General features: G+C 41.4%; 3 long non-coding RNA genes across 3 annotated transcripts; all 3 read right to left on the bottom strand.

The window, feature by feature from the left end:
* Positions 1 to 2,271: 2,271 nt before the first annotated feature.
* On the bottom strand, positions 2,272 to 2,786 carry LOC120105811. The gene is made up of 3 exons (XR_005508094.1): positions 2,588 to 2,786; positions 2,428 to 2,503; positions 2,272 to 2,326 (listed from the first exon to the last, which is right to left on the bottom strand). It is a non-coding gene; the product is annotated as an uncharacterized LOC120105811 (long non-coding RNA).
* A 4,216-nt stretch (positions 2,787 to 7,002) lies between these two features.
* Positions 7,003 to 10,093, bottom strand: LOC103700547. Its single transcript, XR_005508092.1, has 3 exons — positions 9,509 to 10,093; positions 8,213 to 9,424; positions 7,003 to 7,167 (listed from the first exon to the last, which is right to left on the bottom strand). It is a non-coding gene; the product is annotated as an uncharacterized LOC103700547 (long non-coding RNA).
* A 4,186-nt stretch (positions 10,094 to 14,279) lies between these two features.
* On the bottom strand, positions 14,280 to 15,225 carry LOC120105810. Its single transcript, XR_005508093.1, has 2 exons — positions 15,130 to 15,225; positions 14,280 to 14,455 (listed from the first exon to the last, which is right to left on the bottom strand). It is a non-coding gene; the product is annotated as an uncharacterized LOC120105810 (long non-coding RNA).
* Between the last annotated feature and the right edge of the window lie 8,170 nt (positions 15,226 to 23,395).

Genomic DNA, 23,395 nt, shown 5'->3' with positions numbered 1-23,395 from the left:
GATTACATTGTACTTCAAAAACATTCTAAAAACATACAAGTCAAATTCCTAAGTACACAATCTATAATATGTATCAAGGGTCGGCATCATCATCTCTACAATATTGTCATTAAGCTTGGGGCGAGCCCAGTCAACCAAGCTCTGCTGCTTGCTCTATTAGGAACCAAAAAACAGAATTGAATGTGTAATCCATCAAGTTGATACCGCTTTCTTATATGGCCTTCGATATTCAGAACCTTCTATAGGATTGAAAGGTATCAGGTTCACATGATAACCCCGACCGCACGAATGAAGCATTTCTGCAAGTTCTACTGCATGCTCTATTCTATCATTGAGACCAGCTGCCCATATCCATGATTTGAAAAGAAATGGTTAGCACATCAAAATTCATACTACTAAACAAAATATCAAACAAGGTACAAGTTAAATTCTGGTCAACTACCTAAAAGTGTATACTCAAAGGTTACTCTGCGTCCAGTTTGGAGGAAATAGTCCTTGCAGTCATCCATTAACGCATCTAAGGGGTAAGACTTTGCACTGGGAACAAACATTTTTCGAAGTTCCTGGTTTGGAGCATGTATGCTTGAGCCCCATAAAAGCCAAAAAAAACTACACATCAGCAGGAGGAACACAAAAACTTAAATTCGTGAAGATAGAGCTGAAATCCAGATAAAGCTCACTGGGCAAGATAATGCTAGACTGAGGTAACTTAGATTGGTGCAGGCCCTGCCTGACAGACAGAGTTACCTAATGGCACTTGATAATAGCCTCATGTGATAGCTAAGAGTTGTTCGCACCAGTATAAAAGCAAACAAGAGAAGAGAATCGAATGCAACTGTCCTGGATACTGTAAGCACCAGTATAATATGAATATTCCACTATATGCACTGGGAAAGTCATGCCGCTATGACATGAAAATTTAAATAAGGCAGGATTCAAGTTTAGTCATTAAAAAAAGGACGTCAAGGGATGCACTACAGTGTATATGCTATACAAAACTAATAGAAAATATAAAAATGCATAAGAATAATATATATTGCAAATGCAACACTATAGGTCATTATTTTCTCTAGCAAAGTTATCAGGGGAAAAAAAATTATTAGCATCTTTTTTTGTTGGCAATTGGGATACTGTTTGTAAAACCAAGCAATAATCACACATATATCAGATTATTTTTTTTTGTCGCAATGTCAAACAGATAAAGAATCTAAATCATACTTTTAATTCAAGATCCAGGTTCTAATTACATCGTATTTTCGCCAGAGATATTTAATGGAAAATAATTTAGAATCTTATTCAAGCACCTATGTGCTTCCAAAACTGACTTCAGATTCAACATTGGTTCACCCATGCCCATGAAGACAACATTTGTCACCCTATGTCTGAAGAGCTCCTCTATAGCCAATACCTACATTCACAAAGCACCGCACATGATATGTATGCAAGCAGAAGCAGTATTTTCCATGGGAAATAACAACAGCAGCAGCAGCAATAGAGAAACTTCAGTCAACGAATCATTCTCGTCATCTTTATGTTTTCCCCATCGTGGGGTTCCACATATTCGGCACGACTCTTGGTTCCTATTTTCACCACGATATAAAATGCAGTCATTCGGACAACTGTGTATCTTTTCATATCCAAGGTCCAACTCTTTTATCAGTTTCTTGGCTTCATATGAAGATGATGGCAGAGTAACACCTTCCGGAAATGCATCCTTTAATAATTGAAGAAGCATGGTAAAAGACTTGCTGGACCACCCATTCAAATATTTCAAATGTAATAAATGCAGAAGAAAAGAAATCTTCGTAAAATTCTTACAACCCGGATACAGTTCTTGATCACAATCTTTCACCAAGTTATCATAATGAGCTGTGTCATCAGCATGTATAGATTCCTCAACATGTATGGACTGATCAATAACTGCACGCTCATCTTCTCCTACAGTTCTGATATTATGTCCAAGAGCATCTCTAAGTAGGCCCCTTATATCATCTTCTTCTGCAAAATTTTGTTCCGTGTCACTACATCCAAAATTGAAGGTGTCTTCTAGATCGGAGGGTTGGTTACATGAAGGTATGAACTCTCCATGGAGTACCCATTCAGTATAACCCTTTAGAAAACCATTCCAAACCAAATGTTCTTCAACAATTTTTGGATCAAGAGCAGAACCGTTTACACATTTTTGACATGGACATAAAATCTTCCCGTTCATATTAGATTTCTCAAAAGCAAACTTAATGAAATTCTGAACTCCATCCAAATATTCAGTACTAGATCTTAACTTATTTATCCAACTTTTGTCCATTCTATTAGAATACCGATTGAACTGCAGTTTTTAAAAAAAAGATAAACAAAATTAAGTAAAATGCAACAGAAGAAGTATATTATGCAGCTGAATGGAATGAGAATGAGAAAGAGAAAGGTTACCACTCAGCAAGCTTAAAGTTTGCAGATAACAGTGTCGGTGAAAGGGGTGAAAGAGAGGGCTCTTCACCTACAATCCCTGTGGATGTACCAACACAAGCATGAACACATGAAATTTATTTAAGAATGTCAACAACAACCAGTTCGAGAAACATCAACTCACCTACTGTTTGATTTCTTATCCTTGCAAGTTGTTGATATGTTTAAATGTCCGAATATGTTGTCTGGAATGAAGATAATGCTTCTCAGAAGAGCATGTATTTTCGTATTTCATGATGCTCTATTTGAGATGCCAATGTCGTAGCTCTTAAAAAAAACTCATAGCTGGTATCCTAAACTACTGGGATACCAGCTATGATAGTTAAAGCATAGATAGTAGCTAGACAGGCAGGAAAAGTTCTGCCAGAATATTTAATTCAAAATCATGTTCTCAAGAAGAAAGCTACATTAAATATAATATAAAGTATATTCGATGATATTGATACAACAAGAATGTCTCCCTGCATCTAATGAACAACTAGAATATAAGATTCCTTTTTTGGTCTAAACTTTGCACTTATCCTACTCTAATTAGGACATATAGCTTGCTTGAACTATCAGTTGTTTAACATGTATAAGCTTCTATTGTGTCAATCTTTTTGATCATCAGTTGTTTAACATGTGCTCCAATTGAATGACATGGATACTCTAATACCAAACCAATTTGATCTCTATACTCTAGAGCTCTTGGGCACAGTTCAGCTAATGAGGACAATTCACGTTTGGAAAGATTTCTGGTGATCAAAGATTAGAAAAACAACAAAAATAAAGAAACTTTGATTATTGAACTATCTATTATATTTCTTCACAAGAAAAATAGAATTGGTGAGAACTAACCATAAATAGTAGCAAAAACAAGACCACCAGTAACAACATATAGCATCATTAATTTGTAAGGCATCAAAGTTTTTGAATCAGTCATGGGCAATTCATGAGTAAATCATAAAATCTATGATAATGGCAAATAATTAAATATTCTTGTTACTTTATTACCAAGGATAATCTGGAGGATCAAATTCCACTAACCAAATAATAATGAACAGCTACACTAACGCACTGCACCACAGTTTGAAATTTGAGTATGCAAAAATTTAAAAAAAAACACCGTGTTTTTCATTATATTTGGTTGTGAAAATTAATAAAGGTCTAACTGCTAAAACTCTCAAATAAGGCATAACATAGAAGTACAGGGTTTGCATGTTACACACCTTTTAACCTGATATGATATCCTCTAGATGCAAAGCGAAGTATGGCCTTATATGGCTGTTGTTCGGTTCATGTCGGATATTTCTGGTTTTCTAACGGGTCGATTCGGGTCAGATCAAGTCAGATTTATGTCAGATCCTTAGGACCAGCTGATTACTATCCCTATTTTGGCTCCTTGCAGAATGTTTCTTGGTGTATAAATAAATAAAAAAAAAATCAAGAAGGGAAAGTTAGAAGCTGCCCTTAGAACTTCCATGCTGTCCATCAACAGGAAGGAGGACCTACACGCGCAGTGGGTCTGACACCTATCCTATCTAAACATTCCATGCAAATTTTTAGAATATCTCCTATCAAGTTTTCATTAATCATTCAAATCGGTCATCAACTCAGGTATTGTTAACTGATGTCAATATCATTTCAAACATCTGTAAACAGAACTTGATTATTTCTGAAACCTTGATAAATTAACCATGCTGTAAATTCAATTAACAAGATCACAAAGAACTCCATGCACCAAAGAGGCCATGCATCTCTATGCATTTAACAAAATTGACAAAAGAAAGAGAAACAACTAGTTTCATAACATTAGGAACTCCCAACACTAAAAACATCAGATAAATTATTGCTTTAAAGAAATTTTAACCCAGCTCCACCAAAAAAAGGACTTACGGAACAGATGCTTTATGCTCACAAGCAAACCTATGAAAAAGGAAAGGAAGTCTTTTTTAACAGAAAATAAAAAAAAAAACAATTAGAAAATCAAATAAGGAAACTGGACGCACCTCCTTTTCCTAGTGATTTTGAAGTTGAGTTTTATTAAAATGCTTCGTTATTTTCATAAAACCTGTTCTGGAAAACTGATTGCTCTAAAACCCTACCAAATAGTAATACACAACCAAATTTTCCCCTGTTTTCATTAAACCACTTCCCCAAAGCGGAACTTCATGAGTACTCCTAATAAGACCAAGAGACAATCAGACAACCCTAAAGCAAAACCAAAACCTGCAACCAGTACAGGCTTTGGTCAGGCACAAACATTACCAGATCTGATACAATCAGTCCTCGCCCAACTTGATAAGACAAGGATTCACGATCAAAGGGTCAGTTTTACTGTCTCACGAGGGAAGCTTCGATCCGAACAACCTCCTGTCCATAAATAAAACAGTCATACCAAACTCTCAAGAAAGAATGTATTTGGTATGGAGGACAGGCATTGACACCAACAGGTTCACAAATATGCCTTGGTCTTAAACTAAACTCAGACCAGATCATTTGATGTAATGACTCGAATGAGACAAAATACGTTATGCACAAAATGAAAGCAACCATGACGGCCAGAACCATCTAACATGTTGCACGTTGCTATCAGCACCTGAATTTGGGTCATGTCACGCCCCGAACCCGAACTTAGGCCCGGGACGCGCCAGACGCCGCACACCCGCACGGCGGACCGCACGGGCGTGCAAGGCTGAATAATCAGACACTCAAGTCACAACATCAGATCACAATATCAATACTAAAAATCTATCATTTATGATAATTAAATCAATAATTCAATTTCAAATGTCTCAAATAAAGTTGGTAACATTTATTTACAAGATCAATTACTTATGACAAAATGAATCTAAATCTATCTATGTCCAATGTCATAAGTCCTCTCCTCCCGAATCCCCTATCAATCATCTCCTGCAATTATGTAAAAAACAGGTATGAGCTACAACAGCTCAGTAGGTAACAACATGCATAAAGTCACGATAATATGTATTAAAGCATATGCAATATAACTACAGGTCATGTGCAGAAATAAATATGATGATCCGCAAATCAATCCGATACTCAAGTAATATATATATATATATACCATCTTAGTCTATCATACACTACAAAAGAAGGAAGCACTCCCGACGCTTTTTTTTGTCTCTACCGACGCTTATAAGCGTCGGCGAATTCCCAGCCCACGCGACCCAAAGCGTGGGTCAGACGTCGGGCAGGTGGGCGTGGGTCCGGTTTTTGCCGACGCTAAGAGAAAGCGTCGGCAAAAACGGGGATTTGCCGACGCTAATGAAAGCGTTAGCAAAAACGGATTTCCCGACGCTTTAAAGCGTCGGGAAAGACCCACCCAGTTTTGCGTTTTCGCCGACGCTTTAAAGCGTCGGTAAAAGCAGATTTCCCGACGCTTTAAAGCGTCGGAAAAGACCCATCCAGTTTTGCGTTTTCTCCGACGCTTTAAAGCGTCGGCAATTGTATTTTGGCCGACGCTTTAAAGCGTCGGGATTGCTATTTTTTTAAAAAAAATAAAAATACGAATGTAAATTATAAAGGTCAAAATGCAGGCTGCGAGGGAGTTTGGAGTTTCATTTTGTACCTGTTGAGCATCAAAAAAACTGATAACATGTTTGGCCTGTCACTTGGATTTTCCTGTACGCATAACAGCCCAAATTTCAGTGCTTTAAATCCCAAGATTTTGTGGCTTGAATAATTTTCAGCCATACTTGGATCAACTAATTTCAGCTTCCGCCTTACAGAAATAAAGAAAGTTATAAACAAGTCCTATAAATATATAAAGCTCTGCATCCCAATCAGCAGTAAAGGATATCTGGCTCTAAGCATAGCATATGGTAAAGAGGACACCATGTGGAAAACAATGGAGAAGCCAACTGGCTGACAGAAATTCAGACCTATAGATTCTAGGTAGTTGTAATTCCTAGCAAATCTCATGATAGCCTGAAGACAAAATAAGAGGACCCAAAGGAACATATTGCCTTGTGTATTTGCTAAAAAACTTCCTGGAATACCTGCAAGGCTATCAAGATCATTGCAAACAATCCTTAAAGATTTATATAAAACATAAGATTTATATAAAACATTCTAGAGATTGAAAGATCATCCCCCTCCTTTCGAGAAACAGAGCATAATAAATTTATGAAGATAGAAATCAGACAGAGGTTCCAATGCTTGTCCACATCATTCATGGAGGCATCCTGTTTCAAAAGAGCAAATAAGAAGACCTGAAGGTAAAGCAAAATTAATTTCCAAGAGCCTGCTGCCATAACTGGCTTGATACTATGATCACAAAGGACCTTATACATTTCCAATATAAGGATGGTTGTACCCATCAGCTTGAAGGATGGCCGCGAATGGAGGATCCAGAACATCCCCATGAGTCCACACAACATTCCCTCGCAGAACATGACTCGCCAAAACTAAAGACATCTGACTTAAGGGAAATACTCCCAATTCATAGAAACAAATGTTAAACCTGTATACAAATTTGTAAAACAAAGTTTTCCAGCACAGCAAACACACAACCTATTATCACATCACAAAAGTCACATCACAAACAAAATTTTTTTATTAATTACTAATCATATTATCATATTTGATTACATTGTACTTTAAAAATATTAAAAACATACATATCAAACTCCTAAATAAACAGTCTACGATGTATCAAGGGTCGACGGCATCATCATCTCTACAAGTAGAAGTATCAGCAACCTACAAGAAAAAAAAAAATTTAGAAATTAAGAATACAAAAATCAAAATCTAGATAGTTATAATACATGTGTGCAAGTCCCTCCTCGTCCCCCCAACAAAAACATGCACACACACATTTGAAAAAATAAATAAAGAACTAAAGAGAAGGTAGTTATGCATCAATATTGCAAGCCCTGGCCCATTCCTAAACCTTTAGCTACTCTATCAAATAGAAGCGATCGAGTGTAGCTAGAAAGACCACTTTATCATGAGAAGATATACTAGGTCCACGATCAAGCAGAGAGCCATTACAAGAAAAGCTCTCATAGGATTAGATCGCATATTTTCAGGATTGTTAGAAGTCATAGGATTATATCACATTGTTCAGTAGAGTTTGTTTACTTGTAACTATATAAAGCTCGCACAACATCCGAAGCAAACAGGTCTTCATCCAGCATCATAAATTGATGCACGATGGAGATCAAATAATTTGAAGCTTTCAGCTACAATCACCCAATATGTTATGGTACAAATTATACATGCCCTATATCTATGTATAGACTAGAAATACAAAATACGACGGTTTTATCATATCAATTTCACTTTTTTAAACTTCTCCCTTTGAGTCCACATTACAACAATGAATTAGTTTTAGACATTTTTCATGTTTATATTTTACTTTTCTTCGAAAAACCCAAGTTCTTCAAATTAAAATGGTACATTTTAGAAGGCAATGGGTATTATACGGGGGATGGCTAACCATACAAGCAAGGATGACTGGAAAAAAAAAAGAATGCTCAATAACTCCTTAACAATTTTTTTGCAAGGACACAAGAAAAGCTAGGAAGCAATCAAATCCAAAAAATCAGCTTGACAGGCAGATATTTTGGTACATGGGCAATCAAACAGGGAACCTAAACAAGAAACCAAGAATGGAGGTCTCTCAATGAAAAATGATTTCTGTGAAAATCTAGAAAATAGTAACTCGTGTGCAAAACTTTACAACATATTGACCTATAAATATTGCTTGCTGTGCTTCTAAGAGCCGCGTTAAAGTCCAATGTACCTGCTTAATTTCTGGTGGAGCAGGAATTTCAGGAGCCAAATCTTCCCGTTCCTCTGGATCATTGCCCACAGCCTCATCATCGTCAGTGAAATTTTCTTCATGCTCCCAGTCATCACCTAAAGGGGGAAAATTCAATAATAAGAAATCCTTGGCTCCTGATTTCCAAAAGCACTAGAAAAGCAGATTATTACATACAATCTGACCACAAGACTTTTTATATACCTCCTTGCTGCATCATGAGGAAGAAATATTCAGAAATCAGAATAAATATAAACTCTATTTATTGATTAACAACAAATGTTAATAATACTTAATATACAACCATGTGAAGTAAGTGGCAAAATAGGGTGGTAATCGACAATGCTAGAGCATGCCATGCTAGGAAACTAATCATTTTCAGGTCATGATATTGAGAATACATGTTTCATAGGAAAAAAAACATGTGCACAGAAACTAAAAGATGAAACCTAATGTAATAACTTCCACCCTCATGATTATTTCCCACATGTTTTTCTGGTCATTATTATCTCCAACAAATTCATTGATGGCCTGAGTGTCTAACATAGGAGAGCTTCAATCCATTCTACAATTCAAAGAAGTGACACATATTAAAATTGCTGACATCTTGAGCAATCTGCATAACCCACCACATGCCTGGTCCATAGGCCCAACTTTTATTGTTCTAACACTACATGCAACCATTATAAAAAATTGAATAGCAGGACCTCATACCAGGAAATGACGTATGGATATTGTATGATAATGTTAATAGTGGACTCAGTAAGGCTTAGTCTCAAAAAGGAAGGTAAAGTTGAGATTTCAGATCGGAGCTTCAAGAAAACAGCGCTGATATAAATCCCCAAATCTTAAAACTTCTAATTACAGAAAAGAAAAACATGATTAAGCATAGAGAACTCCTCCATCAACCAGCACTGCCTCTCCCTTCAAGGTTTTGCATAGAGAACTCCTCCATCAACCAGATACTTTTGTCTTCGCCACCGTCCCAGTTCTGTTCCATGTAACAGAAACTCTGCTTCGACCCAATGGTGTTATTCTTGGAATCGAGCACTTTCTTGACGCCTTTCGTGGCCTTCCATCGTCCCAGGCCTGCGCGCCGAGATGCACGGCTGGTTTCGCTTGCGCCGGAACGCTTCCGAGGGTTAGAAGTGAAGAAGAACCACTCATAGTCCTTGTTTGCCATGGGATATTCTACTGAAAGAAACCAAGAAAACCCAAAGAAAGGATTAGAAACCCTAAATCAAGAAAGAAGACAATGGGGAAGCGCAAGAAAATTACAGGCCAGGTCCTGGGGGCGGCTTCCATAGACGTCACCCTCCACGATAACGTCGCAGGGAAGAGGCCATCGAAGTAGCTTGTTCTTGAGGTAGGCGACGAGGAGAATCTCGTCGGTCGGTCTGAACAAGTAGCCCGGCGGCAGCATTGTCGTCCCAGCAACCTTTCTTGGACTCTCAAGATTCTCAGACGAAAATCAGAGGATTGAGGAGCAAAAGATCGCACGAGAGTTTGAGCCAGAGAGGGAGAAGGATCAGGCGAGGAGGAACGACTGACGTCCCAAGTATATATAAGGCACGGAGAGGCAGTGAGTACCCCGTGGTACTGGCCCGCCTTGCTCATTGGCACGATGTCTCCCGGCCTGTAAGCGAGCGAGATCGAGAGCAGAGACGAGATCCAGAAGAAGAAGAGGCAACGAACTGGAAAAACTCTTCGATCGCCGGCCATGGCCAAGACTCGGACCCGAGCTTTTGGGGGGAGGAAAAGGAGGGAGGAGGGAGGAGGTCGCTCGGCGCCGGAGAGGAAGGTGAAGGACGGGACAAGGGTCGGCTAGCTCTATTAGGGCTTGGTCGATCGAGGATAGAGGGAGAAGGGGGACGGGTTGTGATGATATTTAGTTTTCAACGACGCGTATAAGCGTCGTCATATTCCAACTCTATCGCCACACTAACAAGCGTCGTAATTAGCCGGCGCTTTTTACAAGCGTCGGCTATTTTGGGCGGTAGTTCGGAAATTGCCGACGCTTGGAACAAGCGTCGGCAAAAAAGCGTCGTTAAAAATTATATTTCCTGTAGTGATATCACGCATAACATAATCCACATATCTACCGCATGACTACGGCCACATCACCCAGTGGCATGGTCACACCGAAGTGTCAACACTCTGCTCCAAATGGAGCCCTGCACCGCAGTGCTGCACCCCAGGGTGCCCCAATCTCTGCTCCTCAGAGCATGCTCCGCAGAGCCAAAACACCCCATAGTGCCGGAACTAGCTCCTCATATAAGTCGACAGGGCCAACGTTTCCACCCCATTGGCGGGAATCCTAGACAATAGTCACGCGGTCTCCAAAATCACATCCACAAATTCCAACAATCAAACTTAATATAAACATAAGTTTTCAAAACCAATATATATGCATAATAGATTTTCAGATGATCGATTTACAGTCAAAAACATGCTTCTAAATGATAATACTGCCAAGAATATAAACATATCAATATGCTGGAAATAATCACACATATGCATAGTACATGTAAATCATACTTTAAGCAAGGTTACCTACCTGGGATCGCTTAAAAATCCCTGCCACAGATATCACGAACCCCTGGTTAAACATAAATATTAATTATTTAATTAACTAAGAAATATAATTTAAACAATTTTTCAAACCCTTAAACTCCTAAGTTCATGGATCCAAGAATGGGCCCCTAGGATCAAACATAGACCCTAAAATCAGAACCCTTTAAACCCAAGTCAATTGTGGCCCAATTGAACCAAACCAGATAACAGGTTCAGATCAGATTTCGGGCCCAACCCAAACCAGCCCACAGATCCAATCAGGCCCAACTCAGCCCACAAACAGGTCCCTAGCCCAACCCAAACCAGGTCTGATCAGACTAGATGAGACTCAAGTCAGACTAACCTAAATTTCTGACTCAGATCCAAACCATAACCCAAACCCATTCACTCAAATCCAGATCAAACCAAATACAAGGATTAGGTGGAACCGGTTCATAATCTAAACCGGTTCATGGTCTGATCCCCACTTGAGGCACGGATCTCAAAGCCAGGAAAAACCCAGGCCGAATGAAGAAGAAGAAGAAGAAAGAGAAGAAGAAGAAGGAAGAGAAGAAGAAGAAGAAGAAGAAGAGGGAAAGGAAGAAAAAAGGGGGGGGTGGCGGCCGGTGGTTCCGGTCGGCCCTCGGCGGTCGACCGTGGCCCTCGGCGGCGGCGCTCGGCCAGCCGCCGTCGGCCATCCCCCTTCACAGGCGGCGCCGGACGAGAAGAGGAAGAGGAAAAGAAGAAAAAGAGGAAGGAGGGAGGTCGGGGCTGCAAAACTCGTCCCCCCTGTTCGCCCACCTCCGGCCGAACTCATTTCGGCCGGATTGACCCCGGCCGGCCACCGTCGGCCGGCTGCATCTCACAAATCTTCCCCGAAACAGGGGAAGTGCAAGCGGTAACATCACTCAATCCTCCCCCCCTTAAATCAAAAAAAGAAACAAATAGATGATTGTCTTCCTCACCTCCGGTCGTCGACGATGAACCCCGACGGCGTTGGCGGCTCCGGTGACGACTACGGCTCCGACGATTTTGACAAAGAGGGAAAACGAAGAGGAAGAGATGGGAAAGGGATGGGGCTCGGATGAGGCTCTCAGAGGAGAGAAAGAGGGAGAGAGAGAGGGAGAGGGAGAGGGAAGAGGGAAGAGGGGGGTGGGGCGGAGATCCCGCTGGCCGTTCGGCCGGCGTGGTCTTCGTGGGGAGACCATGAAGAGCTAACTGAAGTCGGCATCCATTGCCGACTTCAGTTACTTTGGGCCCAGTAACAGGCCCAAATTCAGATCTTTACACTCTAACCAACTAAAAAAAAATTTCGTCCTCGAAATTAAAACATACCTCAATCCGAGAACAAGAACAAGGCAGGAAACTTCTCTCTCATCTCCTCCTCCAGCTCCCAAGTAGCTTCTCTCTTACTGTGATTGCTCCACTGCACCTTTACATAAGGAATCGTGCGCCTCCTCAAAACTTGGTCCTTCCTATTTACCACACGTAGTAAGTTCTTTTGATCTCCTTCAAAAGAATTCCAAACTCCCAACCTTGGATTAAAATGCCATAATTATATCCCAAAGAAATTAATTTCTCTTGATTCTACATAGAGATCATAATTGGCTTAATAGAAATAGGAGAAATCTTTAGTATCAAATCCTCTTAATATTCTATAATCATTTTTTTTTTTCTTTCTCCCACATCATTCCAACAAATAAGAGATCCATGTTAAAACATTCCAAGTCTAAGACCAACCAAGGAATCATCAATCGTAAATGCTAAATTTAACATGCCCAAGATTCTCCCAAAAGTTGTCAACAATAGAAGATCCACTGGTGAAAATTACATAGCTACCTTTAGATCATCCATAGAATCAACAACATTCTCCTGAAACTAACCCAAGTATTTCATCATAATGCCTTTTAGATCAAATATTAATGATCTTAACCAGTTTCAAAATAAGTCAAACCACCAGACTTCCGCTGCACACTCTGATTTAATTCATTTAATTCTCTAAAGTCACAAATGATTTCTGACTAAAGTATCACTTTGCATTAAGACAAAAAAAAAACTCCAAATTTCAAATTTCCAAGTAGAACTAGAGCAAAACCTCTAGATCTTTTTGTCCTCAATTTATATAGAGTATACTTACCATAACTAACCCCCAATCCTTTAGTCAAGTTTAAGGTCACTACGTGATCTCCACAACCTTCTTAGAATCCAAAAATATCTAGGTTTAATTTAAAGGGGTAATTCTTGTATTCCTTTAGCAATTTAATCAGAAAATCTACATTGATTTTCCTTCCAACAGAATTTACTTCAAATTCAATGGGTTAGAACTGTTGAGCCAATATCACTATGAGTAGGAATTAACCCTATCAACCTCCAAATTCTTTTTTACCAAAATTCTTAATGTCTATGATCAATGCTACACATAATAACTCACATAAGCAATCTCAAAATCGAAATTTCTACTCAATTTTGTATTTTACAATGACAAAAATTTCTAGTTAGATCATAAACCGAGACTTGAGTTCAAATTAACACATCCAATAGTCTCCAACAATTATAAGAAAAATTCAGTAGCCCAATCTAAATATACAAATTCAAGTAATTAGAATTCTCCACCAATTTGCTTACTAGCCCTAAAAATTTAACCCACCAATAGAAATACATCTATTTAAAATATCCAAACATGTCAATACCAAATATAATTTCATATACAGATTTAACCTCGAAGAACAATTTGCTTTAATATTATGAAAAATCGTTCTTAGCTCACTCCAATGCTATAATAGATCCATGCACAAACTCTACTCTAATAATTACCAACAAAACCAAAAGTACTATTACATCTGCACCCATATCATGTTTGAACTTTCAGATCACTTACACAATATCTAAACATGATATAACTAATATGCCAAGGCTAACCTTCCTATACATGCCTTAGGTCTACCCTCTCTTATCATGATCAAAGACAATTTATACTTTCCTTCCACACTCATCGAAAACCAAATCCGATGCATACATTTTATCACAATGCCCAGTGATCTCACACCTTAAGCACTGAATTTAATTATCATGTCCCAAATGATCATAACCTTAAGCTATGATATATTTCTGTCACGATCCCTAGTGATCTTAAACATATGCTCAGATTCCAACTGGTCACATTTTCCAATAAGCTTAAACCTCAAACTTTAATGCCACTAAGGCCACAGTCCCTAGTGGTCTTAAACCTTAGATTATAATATCATTCTTATTACAATCTCAAGTGATTATAAACCAAATCTCTGATAGTTTTTCTATCATAATTCTCCACTGATACTCACCTGAACATAAACCCTAGGATACCTTAACCTTAAGCTCTGATACCAATAAATCTGTCACGCCCCGAACCCGAACTTAGGCCCGGGACGCGCCAGACGCCGCACACCCGCACGGCGGACCGCACGGGCGTGCAAGGCTGAATAATCAGACACTCAAGTCACAACATCAGATCACAATATCAATACTAAAAATCTATCATTTATGATAATTAAATCAATAATTCAATTTCAAATGTCTCAAATAAAGTTGGTAACATTTATTTACAAGATCAATTACTTATGACAAAATGAATCTAAATCTATCTATGTCCAATGTCATAAGTCCTCTCCTCCCGAATCCCCTATCAATCATCTCCTGCAATTATGTAAAAAAAACAGGTATGAGCTACAACAGCTCAGTAGGTAACAACATGCATAAAGTCACGATAACATGTATTAAAGCATATGCAATATAACTACAGGTCATGTGCACAAATAAATATGATGATCCGCAAATCAATCCGATACTCAAGTAATATATATATATACCATCTTAGTCTATCATATCACGCATAACATAATCCACATATCTACCGCATGACTACGGCCACATCACCCAGTGGCATGGTCACACCGAAGTGTCAACACTCTGCTCCAAATGGAGCCCTGCACCGCAGTGCTGCACCCCAGGGTGCCCCAATCTCTGCTCCTCAGAGCATGCTCCGCAGAGCCAAAACACCCCATAGTGCCGGAACTAGCTCCTCATACAAGTCGACAGGGCCAACGTTTCCACCCCCATTGGCGGGAATCCTAGACAATAGTCACGCGGTCTCCAAAATCACATCCACAAATTCCAACAATCAAACTTAATATAAACATAAGTTTTCAAAACCAATATATATGCATAATAGATTTTCAGATGATCGATTTACAGTCAAAAACATGCTTCTAAATGATAATACTGCCAAGAATATAAACATATCAATATGCTGGAAATAATCACACATATGCATAGTACATGTAAATCATACTTTAAGCAAGGTTACCTACCTGGGATCGCTTAAAAATTCCTGCCACAGATATCACGAACCCCTGGTTAAACATAAATATTAATTATTTAATTAACTAAGAAACATAATTTAAACAATTTTTCAAACCCTTAAACTCCTAAGTTCATGGATCCAAGAATGGGCCCCTAGGATCAAACATAGACCCTAAAATCAGAACCCTTTAAACCCAAGTCAATTGTGGCCCAACACAGATTAGGCCCAATTGAACCAAACCAGATAACAGGTTCAGATCAGATTTCGGGCCCAACCCAAACCAGCCCACAGATCCAATCAGGCCCAACTCAGCCCACAAACAGGTCCCTAGCCCAACCCAAACCAGGTCTGATCAGACCAGATGAGACTCAAGTCAGACTAACCTAAATTTCTGACTCAGATCCAAACCATAACCCAAACCCATTCACTCAAATCCAGATCAAACCAAATACAAGGATTAGGTGGAACCGGTTCATAATCTAAACCGGTTCATGGTCTGATCCCCACTTGAGGCACGGATCTCAAAGCCAGGAAAAACCCAGGCCGAATGAAGAAGAAGAAGAAGAAAGAGAAGAAGAAGGAAGAGAAGAAGAAGAAGAAGAAGAAGAGGGAAAGGAAGAAAAAAGGGGGGGGGGGGGGGGGGGTGGCGGCCGGTGGTTCCGGTCGGCCCTCGGCGGTCGACCGTGGCCCTCGGCGGCGGCGCTCGGCCAGCCGCCGTCGGCCATCCCCTTCACAGGCGGCGCCGGATGAGAAGAGGAAGAGGAAAAGAAGAAAAAGAGGAAGGAGGGAGGTCGGGGCTGCAAAAACTCGTCCCCCCTGTTCGCCCACCTCCGGCCGAACTCATTTCGGCCGGATTGACCCGGCCGGCCACCGTCGGCCGGCTGCATCTCACAAATCTTCCCCGAAACAGGGGAAGTGCAAGCGGTAACATCACTCAATCCTCCCCCCCTTAAATCAAAAAAAGAAACAAATAGATGATTGTCTTCCTCACCTCCGGTCGTCGACGATGAACCCCGACGGCGTTGGCGGCTCCGGTAAACGACTACGGCTCCGACGATTTTGACAAAGAGGGAAAACGAAGAGGAAGGGATGGGAAAGGGATGGGGCTCGGATGAGGCTCTCAGAGGAGAGAAAGAGGGAGAGAGAGAGGGAGAGGGAGAGGGAAGAGGGAAGAGGGGGGTGGGGCGGAGATCCCGCTGGCCGTTCGGCCGGCGTGGTCTTCGTGGGGAGACCATGAAGAGCTAACTGAAGTCGGCATCCATTGCCGACTTCAGTTACTTTGGGCCCAGTAACAGGCCCAAATTCAGATCTTTACAGGTCAATAATACATCATCCACAAAATTGACAGAACCATTAAAAGTTCCAGAACTCCCATTTAACAGAGAAAAATAATAAGACCAACATAGCTTAGTTTTAAATTGAAAGTAAATAACGGTACCCAAGGTTCACATCTTGACAACAAATGAATTGAAGTTGTAACCCTACTAGTAGCCATAATACTACTAGTAGCGCGACCAACTAATCAGAGGTAGTACAGCAACACTTGTGCACAACTATAATGGACGTTACTCAACCCGTCCACTACAGACTTATAATTCCACCAAGGATTTTCTACCTGGATTCTAAATGTACCATATAACCATTATTTGTGCGAGAACCAAATCGAGACACCTGAGAGAATGCATGGTCGCACGAATACACATCAGATGATGAACTAAAATTAGAGAGACATCACTACTTGATGATACAAGCTCAAATTGCACCTGGCACACCTCATGCATGGATAATTCCACCTGTTAAATCTTGCAAAATGCTAGTACATTTTAACATATGAATGGTATGCCAAGAAAAGCATTAGCCAACACCTCAATACACTGCAGAGCAAGTTTCCTCCATTATACAAAGGAAAAAATGGACAAGATTTGATGTTAGCAATGATGATCAGCATTTCAAGATCATTCCAACTGAATAGACTGGTGCCATTGATACTGAAAAAGTTTAGCCAATTTACTTGCATAGAAAAAAACCAGTTCAGTAAAGTTAACCTAAGCAAATTGCAGCCATTGGTGTTCATTCATATGCTCAAATATAATGGAGCAGCCAAAGTTAACCTGAGACTACAGCAGTCGATGATGCAGAATCATGATAATAAAATCTATTAGTAACCCAGAAGTGCTGGAAAAAAGTCTAGACAGTAGGCACGATCTTGTCGATCCTAATCCATCTTCTCCGCAGAGAAAAAATTTAGTAGGTGGCTTATCGTTTACAGCACATATTGATGTCTCTAATATCAAATGTTGCTCATCTCCATTACAAAGGAGGCACTAACCTAGTTTGAGCTGCTCCGATCTTGTTAAAACATATTTTTGCCATAGTTGGTGTGATTCTCGAGGACGAAGCTCGATCAAGGCTTATACCAAAGAAGAGGAGAAGGAGCGTGTTGAGGAAGGAGGAGAAGGAGGAGAACAAGCGAGACGGAGGGAGAGAATGGAGTAGGAGAAACTACCTCGGGACGCCGGAGAGGAGGTAGGCCTTCTGGAACGTGGCCGTTGGCGTCAAGGAAGTCCGATTCGTGGCTTTCAGCCGCCGAAGAGGAGGGATATGGGGGCAGCGCCGGAGACGAAGGCAAGGGCAGCGCCGGAGAGAAAAATAAGGGGTATCGGGAGTAGCTAGGGCAAGAATGCGGGCTTGGGGTCGGGCGCTGTGTTTTAAGGGGGCCTTAGCGACGCTTATAAGCGTCGTTGTAGCCTCAAGTCTACAACGACGCGTTTAAGCGTCGTCCAATGCTTCAAATTTCCCACGCTCACCCAGAGCGTCGGGAAAGGTTGGCGCCGGGAGCAGGAAATGCCGACGCTTTCCCTTAGCGTCGGCATTTAAGCGTCGGCTTTTCACACTTTTACTGTAGTGTAAGTGGGTTGATTATGAGCCCATATAAAACAATCAGATTGAAATTTCAGAAAAATTAGAGTAAAATTTTTAAGAAAAAAGTCATGGAAAGGAGACATAGGTGCAGGGTTGGTACCGAACTACTATAAATTTTGTGTGTTTGCTTTGCTTAATTTGATTGCATTAATTTTTTGCATATTTACTTGTTACTCACTTGCAGAAAATAATATTCTTCTGTCAAGCTTTTTATTCCACTGCATTACACTTAAGTTTTTGAAAAGCCCAATTTACCCTTTCTTGGGCTGCATAGCTGGGCAACAATAATTGATTAGTCACTATCTAAAAATCTTGTCCTTAATTCTTTGCTTTTATAGGTTTGAAGAGCTGGAGCTCGAGGGACTTTGGCTTAGGCCTTGACTCATTTCTCGCACCTTTTCTTAAAATATTTGGAACATGTATGTGGGCTCCCATGCACACAAAATGGATTCGGGTTGTATCTTTCGCACAAAAAAATTATTCACCTTCTTTAGCAATAAACCCTTGGATCACCCCTCGTATCGATCTCAAAGCATTCCACTCTTTTTTTTCATCCATCTACATAGATTTCAAGGCACCAATTTCGCATTCTAATGGTTGACATCGCAAAAGAAAGTGAGTTATTCTTTCGCACGAAAGATATAACCTGAAAGCCATGCAAAACAAGGGGGAGAGAGATGGACAAAAATTGTGAAGAAAAAACAGGCTCTAATATTCTGGTATTATGGTCAAGCATAGTGTCTTGGACATATTTAATATTCATGAAAGTATAGTTTTTGGCACCTTAATAACGTCCTTAACATACATTCCATGCACCAAATAAATGAATAAAAGAAATTCTAATCCCTATTCAAGTGCAAAAGTATATCTAGAAGCTATGAATTCTTACCTTCTGGTCATGTGGAGGTCCAAAAAAATATATCTATATAATTTTTCATGTCTGAGTCTAGATCTATTAAACAATAAGTCAATCCAAACTTGAAATAAACTTGATACATACGTGTACATACAAGCAAAATGCCCCGCAATGCAAGGGAGATAAAATAAATAAATACACAGAGGAAATCAACCTATCTAATTTAGCCTATGACAGTGGGAATACTATTAAATTCTTTAGTTAAAGTTCTATCATAGCAATCAATTAGATCCAAAGGATGCTTAAGATTTATCCTTATTGTTTATTAATTTTATACTCACCCCAACATGTGTTCAAAATTCCAGTCTCCTTTGCACCTCCATCATCCCCTGCCTCGTTGGATACCCTTCCAAAATTTAATTTCCAAGCGAATGCAAGTCTAGGGCCCACCATGGGGCCGCAATATTCCGACCGATGTATGGATCCCATCACAATCCTGCAATAACTGCACCTGATCGGATGGCTGATACTAAAGCCAGCAGACCATTTGCCGAATTCAACATTCTCAGACCCTCCTTCCCACGCGTCCAATAAGGAGCCGATCTGGGACTCCTAATCCCGCTCCAATAGGGCTGGAAGTGGGCTCGGGCCGGCCCGAAGCCCATCGGGTCGGGCCGCCCGCGGGCCGGGCTATGGGCTAGGGCCAATGCATTTCGGGCCGGGCTCGGGCTGAATAATTAAGCCCATTTCTATTTCGGGCCGGGCTCGGGTATCTCATTGGCCCGGCCCGGGCCCGACCCAAGCCCGCGCCCATACTCAGCCCGAACGCGGCCCGTCCAAGCCCGAGCCCGTATCACTGTTCACTGATAATTCCTTTGTGCATTATGTTGCTTTGTTTATTTTTTCTTCGTATGTATGTGAACTCAAGCTGTTTTTTGTTCATGGGTACTTGTTTCAACAGGAGAAAATTGGGTCATGGTCTGAAGTCGTTCCAGAGACTCGTGAGCACACTGAAGGAAATGTCAATTCGGAAGATGGCTCTCTAAGTCTGACATAGAGATGTAAGGTTGTATAATTACCAAGAAATTGGTAGGCTACTTATGTAACAACTGGTTAGAGCATGGTCTAATCTTTAGTAATTAATATATAGAACATCTTTCTGATTTCTTGTATATACAATTTTCATAACAAAGATTCTTGTATTCTTGATCAACTACTGAAGTCATTGAAAAGGGCATTGATACAGCCTGGGCTACATAAAAGTCATTTTTTTTTCCCAATTTTTTTCCAGGCGTCCGCTGGGCGGGTTTCGAGCAGAAAGTGCTGATCCATCAGTGCATTGTCTTTGGAGGATCTTCAGGCCAAATAAAGGAAGATCTGCAGTCCTCATCAATGGGTTGGCGCTTCTCTCACGAGACATTGAGAAAGTAAGATAGGTTTTTATTCTCACAAGCCAGAATACTAGCAAGGTTTATAACATCACGCCAATTATGGAAATGAATTGCATGTATATGCGTATCAGCACTAATCTTTGGCTGATATTAAGATCTGTAGGACATCCACAGATATCCTCCCTAGAGGGAGGAGGTCCAACTCCCCTCAATTTTCACCTGGCGTTTCCACCTGGTGCCGATCATCATCTTGATCATAAAGCAAATAGCTTTCTATGCAATCAAAAGTTGCATCACAGTTGCGATCCATCAGCTATTCGTCAAGTTTGTTGTGCTCATGGCCATTCATAAGGCAGATCTTTGCCTACTTATTTGGGCGACCACCGGACTGGGGATCGGGCCGGGCTCGGGATCGGGCTGGCCCAAACGGGCCGGCCCAGGTTAGGGCCCAACTGGGCCGGCCCAAATGGGCTCGGCCGGGCTCGGGCCGGGCTCGGGCCTTGTTCCTTAAAAATTTTTTCGGGCCCGGCCCGGCCCGAAGCCCGAAAAAAAATTCGGGCCGGGCTTGGGAAGGGGTTTGGCCCGACCCGGCCCGGCCCCACTTCCAGCCCTACGCTCCAACGGCTCCAAAAGTGGTAAAAACGTACTCTAATCCATCACATCTTCTACCTAATCGGTTAATCTTGGAGATAAAAAAATATTGATTAGAGATTAGGGAAAGGAGGCAAGGAGGTTGGCTTTGACAAAGGAAAACCATTTTTAGTAAGAAAACAATCTACGAATAAGAGTCCGGTTACTTAATTTGAAATTCATGATCTGCTCGTTATTTCTATGATTTTTATAGAATTTTTACTGAATTCTATTCCATCACATCTCCTTCTCCCACTTGTACTCTATCGGGCCACGTAATCTTGGAGGTCAAAAGAGTTGGTTAGATATCAGGGAATCGAGCGATCGTTACCGACTCCAGGATTCGTTTCCTACGCAATCTGGGCTATATAAAAAAAATAATAAATCAGTTTATTTAAACTGTATCTACGAAGTCTTCCCAAAGATAAAGGTTCCCTCCCGTCATAAACTCTCTCCTTGTTTTCTTGCTCTCAGATCTCAACCATGGATAACCACCGAGAAACCATCGTAAGCATACCAGATGGCTTCACAAATCCATTGCTCCATCAAGAAGCCGCAGCTGTAGAAGAAAATAGCTCCAGATGGTCCGACCTTTCCGTCGACGTCCTCGAGCTAATCCTCCGGCGGCTCGGCCCCGTCGACCACCTCCGGTTCGGGGAGACGTGCCGGTCGTGGAGGTCCGCCCGATCCCTCCACCGGACACGCCTCGACCTCCCCACCCCGCAGCTTCCGTGGCTCCTGTCCGGCCCAACATCGTTCCTCTCCAAAGGCTACCGCTTCAAGTTCTTCAGCCCCTCGGACGGCCGCCGTTACACCATCAGCATACCAAAAAGAACTCCGAGGCAAGTACTGGGTCCCCGGCTCCTGCGCCAACTGGCTTATAACCGATGCAGGTCGCGATATTTTTCTCGTCAACCCCTTCACCGGAAGTAGAGCTAAGATTGCCGAGGATTATAGCGGAGCGCGAGCCGAACCAGGACTTCGCCATCGCCGTCTCGTCGCATCCCGGCGCTCCCTACGGTGCGGTCGTGCTGGCGAACCTGTGGACGGTCTCACTTATCTGCAAGCATCCTGGCGACAGGCACTGGCTCTGGTTTCATCTGACTGGGGAAGACCGGAGAGTCTGTCAAGTCGCGGCGGGTCGGAAGGAAGTTCTACGGCATCACTCACGGGCGTCGGCTGGTCGACATCGACCCTGACCGATCTCCGCAAGTGGTTGTCATGAATCAAGTTGGAAGTATCCTGGGGAACCCCCAAGGTAGAACTCATGTTTTCCTGGTCGAGTCCGACGGAGACTTGCTAGCCGTCGTCATGAGCTGCCCGAACCTCCGTAGGTCTACTCCTTCGTTCAGCTTCTTGAGGTGGACGTCGAGACATCGTTCTGGGAGGCGATTGAGAGCATCGGGGACCGGCTTCTTTTCTTGGGCCTGAGCAGCTCCATCTCGGTGGCTGCGAGGAGAGCACGGAGTTGCCGGTGGGCGGATTTACACGATAGGTCCTCATTCTACGGGGATTTATGACCTGAGAACACGCGAAGGGGAGGTGCTTTGCTGCTGCAGGAGCTCTTCATGGCGAACTTGGGTGGCGCCTCGGCTGTTCTACTGGGAGGACAAGCAGACGAGATCAGCTGGTGGTGGGATTATGCTGAAGAAGCCGTGAAGGTGTTTTTGTTGGCACTGATTAGTGTTTCTATTTCTTTTGTTTTATGTTGGGCATTAAACGAAATTTAATGGCCATCGCCCTCGAGTGAGCATGGCCAAAGAGTCAATAAGTCAGTAGTCTGGGTCAAGTATCATAGCAAATAAAAAGTCGTATGAATTGAGTCCTTTAATAAAGTGAGTGCCCATGCATGTCTCGTAGATATTCTAGTATATTTATGTATCGGGTATATCAAGGGTCACTATATAATTATACAAAGCCATGTAATAATGGTTCATCTTGCAAGTAAGTCAAAAGAACTAATAGAATGAAATAATATTAGAGTGTTACACTCCATCTACTCTTTCCTATTTTCCCCCAACACATCAATTAGGATGATATTAGAATTTGATACTTTCGTTGCCCCTAATATAATAGTCTAGAGCTCAAGTATGTGTGCCCACCATGTATCTAGAGCCAATAATTTGATATTAGAGCCACAAAATCCAATGAGGTAGACAATCAAGAAAGGCTATTCGAGAGCAAGGTGGCTCTAAAAAGAGAAGCGAGAAGTTAAAAATAACTTAAAGAAGGAGACATTATTATCGGCAATGACGGGAGGAGATAGAAGATGGAGTTGAATTTTTACAAGTTGCCTTCCAGTCATCGCAACAAAAGTACGACTAACCTCTAGTATGGGAGCTTATTCTGAGAAAACTCGCTCATTGACATTGTTCCATCTCACACTTAGTTAAGGGAATCCCTTAGGTTGCTAAAACCTATCATGCAGGATACAAGGATACTACCCCATCGGCTTCAGGAGCACACTTTAACTG

Source organism: Phoenix dactylifera, unplaced genomic scaffold (assembly GCF_009389715.1).
Source record: "Phoenix dactylifera cultivar Barhee BC4 unplaced genomic scaffold, palm_55x_up_171113_PBpolish2nd_filt_p 000373F, whole genome shotgun sequence".
Lineage (NCBI taxonomy): Eukaryota > Viridiplantae > Streptophyta > Magnoliopsida > Arecales > Arecaceae > Phoenix > Phoenix dactylifera.
The sequence above is the reverse complement of the archived record's forward strand: the minus strand, read 5'-3'. Positions and strand labels throughout refer to the sequence as shown.